Consider the following 11,594-nt stretch of genomic DNA (forward strand, 5'->3'; position numbering starts at 1 on the left):
CTGCTTAATTATTTGTAATATGAAAAAAAGGAAAAACTTGGGAATGTGAAACTGTTGCTAGGGATTTGTGAGCATAGAAAGAATTGTGCAAAACCTTGTTAATTTTTCAGAACTCTCATACCTTGATCCTCATCTCCAAAGGCAGACTAGAAATTTCTGCCTTGGTCCCTAAATCTAGAGAAAATGAGATTGAAAACTGTTGATAAAATAAGCTGGGAAAGAAATGTATGGATATTCTTAACCCAAGTGTCAAGGACTTGAGATTTGAGGTTTACACTGTCAAATAAATTCAAACATAGAATAGGAAACTTTTAACTAGCAACATGATTGCTTGTAATATAACACATACTCTCTTAACTAGTTAAATATTCCATAGACATACACATGCACGCACACAAAAGTTCAATTGAAGAATCTTACACTTTTCTTTGTTATGTTTTTTCTTTATGTATTTACTTTGCAGTTTAAATAAATTCAGAAAGCCATCCTCTAGACAATTGAAAAGGCAGAATGTGAGCTGACTGAAAGTTTTTGGGCTACGTTCCTGCCCTCAAGGAGAGAAAAGTCTATGAGGCCTCTTCATGAGTAGCCAGACAGGAAGCCAAGAAGTAACCATGGTAACCACTACTGAGGTTAAAAAGGTAGTTCTGTAGGGGCCAAGTTCTCCTAAACATCAAACTAAACAGCAAAACCTCTAAAGCATGTTCGGATACACACACACACACACACACACACACACAGCAAGCCCCTCACACACAATAAATCTATCTGGAGTAACTAGCATTTCAATAACCCAATACCCAGTTCTCCCAAATCTAAATGTCATTAGCTTTATTAAAAATGGTCACTGAGTCTGGTGCAGTGGCCCATGCCTGTAATCTCAGACTCTGGAGGCTGAGACAGGAGGATTGCAAGTTCAAAGCCAACCTCAGCAATTTAGCTAAGCAACCTGTCTCAAAAAAAAAAAAAAAAAAAAGTCACTGAGAGCTCAGGAAAAGAGAGGACCTATGCAGGATCCCCTTTCTTCCTCTCTTTCACAAAAGATGCCCTAATTTTGAAAATGATTCAGTCATCTTTTGGCTGAGAAACTAAACGTTAATCAGAATAAATCCATATTTTCAAAGTATCTTCTTGTTTGTGAAAATTTTAAGGTCTTTTTCTATCTAGCCAGAGTCATTCTCCTCTTCAACGTCTGGGTCCTTTGGGTCTCTTTGTGTCTTCTAAATGTACAATTAGGATCACTTCATACTGCTGGCATTGCTTAAGTTGCCTCAAAATATGGTCCCAGATCACTAGCCTCATCATCATCTGATAACTTATTAGACAAATTTGTAGAGGATGGAGCCCAACAATCTCCTGCTGTGTTTTGTTTGTGTTGTTAATAGATTTGGGTTGACTTGTGAAGTTGATCAAGTTTCCAGTTTAAAGGAAAGACCCAACTGGCAGGTGGCTCACACCTGTAATCCCAGCAGCTCTGGAGGCAGAGGCAGGAGGATGGGGAGTTCAAAGCCAGTCTAGGCAACTTGCCCTAAGCAACCCAGTGAGACCCTACCTCTAAATTAGATATAAAAAATATGGGCTGGGAATGTGGCTCAGTGTTTATGCACCCCTGAGTTCAATCCCTGGTGTCAGGACCAAAAAAAAAAAAAAAAAAGGAAAGACCCATCCACTCTTGTTAATGAAAAATGATAGACTTGAAAGTTTCAGCTCCTCAAGCTTGGAGACAAATCTGAAAGAAGAGACTAAGAAAAGTTCTGTAAAGCTGAGAGCTGAGAACAGAGCAGCCAAGTGAGAGGTCTTTGATTTTGAATATGCTCCCCACCCAGCCCAGGACACTATGTAGCCTCTCAGGTTCCCAGCCCCTAGCTCACTGTGACTGTCAGCCATGGATAGGTGGGGAACGTGACCATGAGACCTGTTCTCCAAATCCAGAAGCCGGGAGGCGGAGATGCTGACCCTTCCCAATGAAAGAAAGCTTATGGAAGAAAGAAGACACAGAGGGCAAAACACTGGAAATAAGGTTCTCCAAAACTGACAGAGGAGCTCAATCCCCACTAGCAAAAGGCAGGTGAGGAGTGGCTTGAGTGCAGAAGTGGGAGTGGTGAGGCTGGGTGTGGGGTATGCGATGGGTTTGTAAGTCTGGGGGAAGTAAGGATTGAAGGGAGGAGGATGCCAGGAGATATGTAAGAGGTGTGAACACCTGGGGATGATGGCTGACAAGAAGGAGTAAGGGGGGGGGGGTTCCGTGGAACTTGGAGAGGGAGAGTGGGAGTGTATAAAGGGGTTGAAGAGGGAAAAGATGTTAAAGAGGAGAAAGGGCGGTGGAGGAAGTGAGGAAAGTGGAGTAGATGAAAGGATATATGGGATTCTGTGGGAGTGGAGGGTGAAGAGTGGGAAAGGCAGGGGGAGGAGAAAGACTAGAGTGGAGGGGATTAATGAAGGGTTGAGAGCATTTGGAAAGTTGGGAGGGTGGGAGACCCTGAGAGTAGATAGAAGGGGCCGGGGAAGCTGAAATGGGACAGGGGGAGTCGCTGTAGAAAAGTGAGAAGGCCAGATGAAATAGGGATTGATAATTACTAGAGACAAGAGTCAGAAGCCAAGAGCATCCTACAGAAGGCCCCTTGCTCCCCCCCCACCAGCCTGCTTTCAGATCAACCCGAGAGTGAGCGCCCAGCCCTGCTCGGACTTGCGTACCTGCCGCGCTCACTCCCTGTGGGGATCGGCTTCCGCTGGTGGCTGATTAGCTCAAGCGCTGGCAATGCCTGGTGGCAAATTAAGGGGCTGCTAAAATGTCAGGTGAAAACGTGGTTCCTACACCTCTCGGGGTTCCGCGGCCCTGCAGCACCACCACCCCCCTCCAATGCATGCGCTGCTCCCTCTCTCTTCTGTAACTTTGCATTCACGAGGTTTATACAAAAATAGGATTAAAATGGGACCCAGTCACTTAGGAGTCCGAGATTTTCCAAGACAGCCGGTTAGGAACGACTTCCACGCATCGATCGTAAATCTCACCTCCTGGCCGAAGTTTGGCAAGGAATCCATTCCAAATGCCCTCTGGAATCAAATCCCTAGATAGTATTGCCCCAGCTTCCGCATCCTCTGCCAGGGATAGGTAATTAAGGCCACAAGGATGACGCAATCGGGTTTGGAAATCGGTGCCCAATTTATTTGGTCACAGATTGGTAATCAAAACGAAGGTGGGAAGAACTATTTCTCTGAATCAAGAAGACCAAGATTTGTCATCCACCAGGGAATGACTCTTCTCTGATCCCCGACTCTAGCCCGGCCTGGGTACTCGTGTGCAAAAGTAGGACACCTGGAAATGGCATCCTGGGCTATTCCAACTCAAGTTCAGTAATTGATAGTTATACTCTCATACATCCAAACTATCTCTAAAGTTTCCACGTGCTCAGTAGAGTGGAATTGATAGCAACTGTGTTTAGAATTATTAGAATAATAAAATAAGCCACATCTACATAAATTAGGGAGGAAATGGCTCTGAAGAAAAAGAATATGAAGAAGATTTGGGTGCTTTTTGCAGTACCTCCAAGCCATGTATTCCACTTCGTGTGGTAAAATAGTAAAAAAAAAAAAAAAAAAAAAATCAGATCATGGCAGTTACTTTTTTTATAACCAAGTAAGTAAGAAAATGATTAATACAGAGGTTGCTGCATACTGAACGTATTTCAGCTTCTGTTTGCTGTAAATGCAAGCAGTTTAACATTAAAGAACATTGATTTTATATGCAATATGAAAAAATATAGCAGAGATCAAGCAAGGATTTGAATCCTATTAGAACAAATCAGTTACCTTAAGTTTTCAAATATAAACAAAATTTATAATTTTATATCTTTTTTTACTCTCAGAAAAATAACATTACTATAAGTTCTGAACCGTGTCCAGAAATGATGAAAATAATTTCCTTCTTTCTTCCCCATTGAAGTTACTACTCATTTGAATAAGAACAGTTTTGACAACTATGTTGTGTCTTCATTCATAACTCATATATGTTTTCTTGTACACTTATAGACAAAACCATCTACATATTTAAAAATATAAATACTTAATTGAATTTTAGCTTTGGCCAGGAATATGCACAAAACCTAATGTTTATTAGCAATAGGTGAAAGTAACCATCCCTCATCTTCAATTTAAGTCACAGTAATTGAATAACTGAATGAATGAATTAAATACTTAAATTGTTAATAGTTAAGATATATATGAAATGCATTTTGGATAGTAGGTGGATATTTTTCTAACTTTATGTGTTTTATTGAAATATTTCTAAAGCTGAGAATGTAGCTTATTGGTAAAGCACTTGCCTAGCATTTGCCAGGCCCTAGGTTCTATCTCTAGTACTGCAAAAAAAAAAAAAAAAAAAAAAAAATCAAAAGTACAATATTTTGATTTCAAACTAAACAAATATGAAACTTGTTGAATTCCTAAACTGATTTTTATAAGGATTAGAAGTAAGCCTAATTTCCTTGTGTTCATCATCATGGATTGTAAATTCTAGGTTCCAATTCACTCATAAACTTGGACCCACTATTCACCATGAGCACGGATAAGGGAAAGCAAAGACTAAAAATATAATGCTGCCTTGATTTCTCCATGTCACTATAAAATGACTCAGAAAATGGGACCCTAAAAATCTGTATTTCTATGTCTTTTAAGTCCCAAATTCTCCAAAAGATTTGGAGATGTTGGGAAGGAAAAAAAAACAGAGAAAGAAGAGAATACTTACAGTCAATTTACTTTAAATTAACATGATTTTTAAAAAGTAACTAAGATGATCATATAATTAATAAAATGGACAAAATCTTCTGAGAACTCAAATTGTGATTTCCAAGCACTGTTATAGTTTCCTGCATTTCTGGTCCTAAAGCCAAAATGCACATGCTACCATTCATTTTGTTTTCTAGCCAACTTAAAGAACTATTTTGAAATAGTTCATACCTGTCACCTTGTTGGTTAAATAATAAGCATGAACTAAAAAATCTGCACTACTAGTTAGCATATACTTTTCAAAAATTACCTGCTGGCAAATGAGTTCTTAAAAGGGAATACTGAGAAATTGTTGTGTTTTTTTTATATTCTTCTTATATACACTTATGTGCACTCTTTCAAGCCTCTTCATATCACAATTCTCTGCCAGATACTTGTTCTTAAATATATCTCCCTCCCTCCCTTGTATTCTGGAATTGCTGTTTTTACCTTTCTGCTACTTGTTCTAAATTTGATCTGGAATGTGGTTTTTGTTAAACAAACTCTCTTTTACCCTGAACCACAGCCCAATAGAAAGAAGGCGAATTCTGCCCAGAGATGAAGAAAAAGAGCTTCCAAAGGAAAGGTGGTGACCCACCATCTCTTTCACCTGAAGACAGCTGAAGGAAACCTTAAAATGACCTTGCAATGCCACTCAGACATTCGGATTTTCAGGCAGTGGTCCTGCTGCCCTGAACAACTGCACCCCTTTGGAATGAAAGAAATAAACTCTTCTCTCTCCCAAAGGAATAACATTCCTTGAAGGGATACTGAAAATGCCCTGGTTCTTCTTAATTTGTTCTCCCTGTCTCAGCAGTCCTATCTGCCTCAGAAGTTGAGCCCTGGAAATTGGTGAGATCTTGTCAAGTTCCCGGTAATGACAAGAATGTAGGAAATTCTGAACCCAGCGAGAAACCACAGCCAAGGAGAGTTCTTTTCTTTTCTTTCTTTCTTTTTTTTTTTTTCTCCTCCTATGTCAAAGTTCAGGAAAAGGCAACTCATTCCTCTAAATCATTTCAGATCTATAGTGTGAAGTTTAAAAAGAGGATTTAAACCAACTTAAAATTTTTACAAGGTGTTTTTCTCCGCCTGCTAAAGATTTTTGTTTTATTGGAGAAAGCTCAGGAAATGGGAGAACTTTCCAAGTCCCAAAGGATCTCCAGGGTCCTGAGAGCCTTTTGACTGGCCAGCGCTCCCCTAGGAAAAATAAACCCTCCAGGGTCTTCAGGTTCATACCCCAAATCTCCTTTTTACCACTTGTGTTTGGCACTAGTTCCTCCCAGTTTTCCCCGCTTTTCCTCTTTTTTTCTTTCTTTACCCATTCCTTATCTTAGTGGAAAAGTCATTTGCGGCCATTTGAGCAAACAACAATCTGTTGACTTCCTCAAATACAAACTTTCCTACACTCTCAGTCCTGTTTCTGGCCATTTACCGAATTTTGAGGCAGGAATGGGGGAGCTAGAGAGAGAGGTGCATCTCACATATAAATGGTCTTCTATTTAACCAGCAACTAGCAATCATCCGACATTAATTTATACGGTTTTTACAAATACCTAAGCTATTTAAAAGGCTGCTCTGGGTCGTGTGTGGCAGGGAACATCTATCTGGTGAATAGGCAGTGTCACACGGTAGCATGCTCCCTTGTCAAGGCCGATTGTGTTTTAGGCAAACATTTGCGCAAACATAAAGGCAAAGGTCAAGGACTGTTCAGCCCCAGTATGTGCTAATTCACCTAGCGAACCAATGGGGCAAAAGTTGCATTTTATATGCTCGCCCCGCCAGACCCAGGCGCAGGAGTCGGCTCCTGCTAGTGAACAAAATCGCCTCTGATCACTTAGTTCCCTGGTCAATGTCTCGCCTGTTCCCTATTCAATGTTCTGGGCTTCCTCAGAAATATAACTGGCAAAGACGTGTTGGTCAACATCTGGATCAGCTCTGCCCAACCTCAGGCACAGCACGTGTTTATTTCCACGTTCCTGGGTAAGGGAAAGCAGCAGATGTTTACAGGTCGCTTTTTAATTAAATGTACTACCACTCGGCACTGACGTCAAAAAAAAAATACATGCCAAGATAATACACAGCAGACCAACAATATTGTTCAAACCACAGAACTGAGTCCCAAAGCAGTGTGTCAGTGGCAACAGAGTGCATATAAACTACGCATTTGTAACACAAGTCTGTGCAACTGTGTGTGCGCGCGCACTGGGAGCCGAGTTTCGGGTTTCTTGGGGGCCACTTTTCTACATTCAGCGAACACAGGGCATCGCTTTCCGGTGAAATATGCCTCCCACATTAATATGTCTGCACTATCTCCCACAGATCATGCCTAGTTATTTCCCCAGCCCCTGGGGGAAAAAATACAAATGATTTCGAGTGGATGTCAACTTGAGCAACTCAGAAGTGGGATATTTTTAGGGTTAAACAAACGCGCGCGCGCGCGCTCCAACCCATAGGGTTTACTTTGCATCAATAATCATCTGGCGAGAACCAATGGCAGAGTTTTTCCAAATCGTCCATTTAAGGGAAGAGAATTTTCCCCTGATAAACCCGGGAGTCGCAGCTGTGCGCGTCCACAAGCAAGTAGTTTACACGTGCAAAATTCATTCCTGAGAGTCAGGGCAAGCCACTGGCTCAGCTGTGGCGCGGCGCGGCGCGGCGCTCGCCTGGGGCGAGAGAGTCCACGACTTGTTGCCTCTGTGGCCCGAGCCGCGTCTCTCCAAACCCTGGCCACTCAGGGCTTGCGGCCCTCTGGGACTGTGATGACAAGGCTCAAGGAGAAAGAGTCTCCCTTTAAAATACCCACAAATCCAGAGCAAAGTCACAGGACACAGCCCAGGAAGACTCTGGGAGTCGCTTTCTAATTTTTGAAAACATCAGAGCAAAAAATCGTCACTGCTTTCCGAAACCAAAGAGAAAAACAGAAGTAAATTTAACTTACCCCGACCTGCCACAATACTACATTTTGAGCGTCCTTTAAACACTTTGATTCTTCCTTTAGTGCGGCAGTCTTTTCTTTCCTCTTGCCAGAAATCAACTATCAAACTAGCTTCGGTTACAGGGGGAAAAAAGAAAAAAAAAAAAAAGATGAAAAGAACTAACACAAAAAATAAAACAAAACTAGTTTCTACCCTTCTCATATCTTGCCAGCTAGAATCTGCCTCAGATACTGTTGACTTCTTTCTTTACCAAAATTCTCCAAACACCACCTGGGCAGCTTCACAGGCTTAAAGTTTGTATGGTTTGTGTGAGCAAGTGTGCTAGTGGTGTGTGTGTGTGTGTGTGTGTGTGTGTGTGTGTGTGCTGGTGTGGGGAGTTAGTTGCTTTAAAAAGACATCGTTGTCCTTCAGAGTAATAAAAGTGTGGCCCCCATCTTTGGGTGTGGGGATTTTACATGCACCTCTCATTTCAGTTAACTTTTTTCCGAACTGAGAAAAGCTGCTAGCTTACTTTCGGGAGACTTTGCTCGTTATTCATCTGTTTAGTCGCCTCAGAGGCACAAAAGCGGATCCGCGGCGTTATGAAAAATGGCCTGGGCGCAGAGAATGTCACAGTGGTCGGCGTATTATTTTAGCCTTCTTAAAAAAAAAAAAAAAAAAACTCAGGGAAAGTTTGCTTTTGATGAATTCAATAAAAGCAAAGCTGCAACGGAAGAGATTTTCAGCTAAAATCATACAGCATGGGGCACAGCTTAAAACAGCCAGATGGCCAAAGGTAGAGGGATCCTCTTGGTTTCAAAAACCCAGATCTAGAATTCCGAAGGCTGAGCCTCTTAGTTTATTTAATCCCGCGTGTATCTTTTTTTTCTCCCCAATTGATTTCTTCGCTTTTTTTCCCCCACTTCATTTTTGGTCCCCCACCCCGCTCCCCACCCGAGAAGCTGCTGGTGAGCCTCCCTCCCCCCACGTCTTGGGATTTGCAGAAGTCACTTTTCAATTCTTCCCTGGATAATAGAGTTAAACTTTCCAGTAGCCCAGCCTGGAGCGAAGCTAACTCCGGAGGCGGTGGGCGGGTTCACCGCAGGCCACCCTCAGGTTCTAGGTTCACATTCCTCCCGCCTTTAAGGTCTGGGACAGCGGAGGCTTTTGAATATAAGAACGAATATGTTTATTTCAAATCTTTTCTTCCCCACTACAACCAAGGAAAATGAAAAGAGATTGGGCTCTTCCTCCAGCATCTTATCCCCACGGATCCTCCCCACTAGAACTTCAGGGAAAGATTGTTGATTGTGTTGCTGCTAAATTTATTTGCACTCCCCCCACCCACTAATAATTTTCTTAGGGATGAGAGACTGACAAACTGGGGTGCTCACAGTGGCTCCAGCAACTTTGAAATGGAGGTTATGAAATTAATATACCTTCCTCTTTGAGTCAAGTTCTTGGAGTCAGATGCTGGTCAAGCAAAAACACATGAGGTGAAGGAATTAAAAACTTACTTTGCAAGTATAACAGAAGTCTCTACTTAGCCCTGGGGCCCTTCTTCTGGAGATGTGTGGGTACTCAAAGGCACACAGATTCTACCCCTTAACACCACCTTGACAAAAAAGTAGTTGGGTCTAAGAGTTTGCCACCACCAGGAAGGCCTCCAGAGAGATCCACACTAGCTTATTGTTGTCCTTTCGTCTAAGGATGAAAGGTGAGTGGTGGGTTTTCAACTCAGTCCTGGGCAGAGGAGACCATTCCTCCTCCTAGGCCACATTGAAAAGGATTGGGGGCATTGTGGAAGGACCAGGAGACAGACAAGAAAAGGGAAGGCAAGTACTAAGGATGCTTTGGCTCCTGAGAGCCTGTGGAGGAGAAAAGGAGGGAAGCATTTAACTGGATTTTCTGAGCCTCGGCTTTTCCAGAGGATGCCAATCCAAGTAGAAGAAAAAAAAAAAAAAAAAGAAAGATGAGGCCCTTCAGCAAGGCACTGATGGCCTCCAGGTTTCTCCTCTGCCACATCCAGGGGAAGTCACCCCTAGCAAAATCCTTTAATCACCCCTCAACTGTTTCCTCCTCTGTAACATGAGTGCAAGAAATAGAATCTATTTCAAATGGAGTCTTTTTGTTGTTGATGCTGTTGTTGTTCGTTTGTTTTAAATAAAACTGAAAGCAAAGTGTCTCCAGAAAATTTGCAATAAATACTGATGTGCTGTGGTGGCTGTGGTTTTTCCAGTATGTGGTGATGTAAGCTTTCCTGCGACAGAACCAAGAAAAACACTTGGCCCCAGCCCTCACTCTCTCACCTCTGGAGATCCCAAAGCGTCTGGTCCTGGACCCCAGGAGGTCCTTCTGACCACTTCAATCTGGCTCCAGTTCCCCCACCCTACCCCTCCCTTCCCAGCTTGGTCTACAGAGCCGCCAACATTCCTAGAAGCCCAGGTTATTGGAATCCTAAGAGACAGAAAAAGAAATTCCCCCAAACTGTATTGAAGAAGTCTTTTTGGAAATTCATAGTTCTCACTTTTCTATTTGGAGGAAGTGAAATAAATAACCCAGGGGAGCAGAGAACTGAGGGGAGACCAAGGAGGTGACTGAAAGGATAGAATCAAAGCACCCAGTGTCTTCCCGTTCAAATATTATTATTCATTTTTTTGTGTGTATGAGATAGATAGATAGATTTTTTTTTTTTTTTACGGTGCTAGGGATCAAACCTAAGGCCCTGTGCATGCTAAGCAAGCGCTGTACCCGCTACACCACCCGCACCCAAATCAAGTACATTTTGCAGAAGACGCTAGGGTAAAACCTCTTCTCCAATGCTGCCTGTCTTTCCCTGAGTGGGAATCCGGTCCCCCAACAGCTTCCGGAATGTGGGGAGTCCAAGACACACCTCGGAAATACCCTGCCTAAATAAATGTCTTCCCCTATGTTTTATACAACTGAGCTAAAAAAATCCGCAAGAAATGAGGTCAGTCCATATCAAGAGTGCTTAGTGGCATATGTCAGAGAAGTCCTTTCCCCTCCGCTAGGGGTTCCCCACTTATGTGTGATTTCTCTCCCTCCCCCGCAGGGTTGGGGATGGAACCCCGGGCCTCTTGCTCTCTAGTTGCACTCTCCCATTCAGCGCCTCCCAACCCCAGTCTTCAATCCGGACGGGACAGGTGACATGCGGGACTGATTCCTAATCTCTGCCCGTTTCTGAAAAGTCAACGAGGACTAGATTTCTTGTTCCATATTTTTCCTAGCCTGACCATCACAACGACTCTCAGGCCATCTCAAAATGAAATTCTGCCTGGCCCCCAGGTTAGCAGGAGCCGGGTGCGGTGTCGCCCGCCTGTAATCCCAGCAGCTCCGGAGGCTGAGGCAGGACCATCGTGAGTTCAAAGCCAGCCTCAGCAACTTAGGGAGGCACTAAGCAACTCAGTGAGGACCTGTCTCTAAACAAAATACAAAATAGGGCTGGGGTTGGGGATCAGAGGTCGAATGCTCCTGAATCCAATCCCCAGTATCAAAAAAAAAAAAAAAAAGAAAAAGAAAGAAAGAAAGGAAGGAAGGAAGGAAGGAAGGAAGGAAGGAAGGAAGGAAGGAAGGAAGGAAGGAAGGAAGGAAGAAGGAAAGGAAGAAAGAAAGAAAGAAAATAAATGGAGCAGGTACCCCGCGTCCACAAGAAAAAGGCCATCAAGAGTCCAATCCTGGCTCAGGCCCTCTCTCGAGCCTGCCTGGAAAGCTGGGGTGTAGGACTGCTGGTTTGGGGTGCAGGCGGCCTCAGCACCCTCCACCGCGCCCGCACACTCTACTGGGGCTGACAAGGGCCTTGCGAGCGACAGTGTTTCCTAGCGCTGCATCACCTGGGATGGGATCTTCAAACTCTGAAAAATGGAGGTGGGGCAGAGAGGAATTCCCGGACAGAAC

Source organism: Urocitellus parryii, chromosome 2, assembly GCF_045843805.1.
Source record: "Urocitellus parryii isolate mUroPar1 chromosome 2, mUroPar1.hap1, whole genome shotgun sequence".
NCBI classification, from domain to species: Eukaryota; Metazoa; Chordata; class Mammalia; order Rodentia; family Sciuridae; genus Urocitellus; species Urocitellus parryii.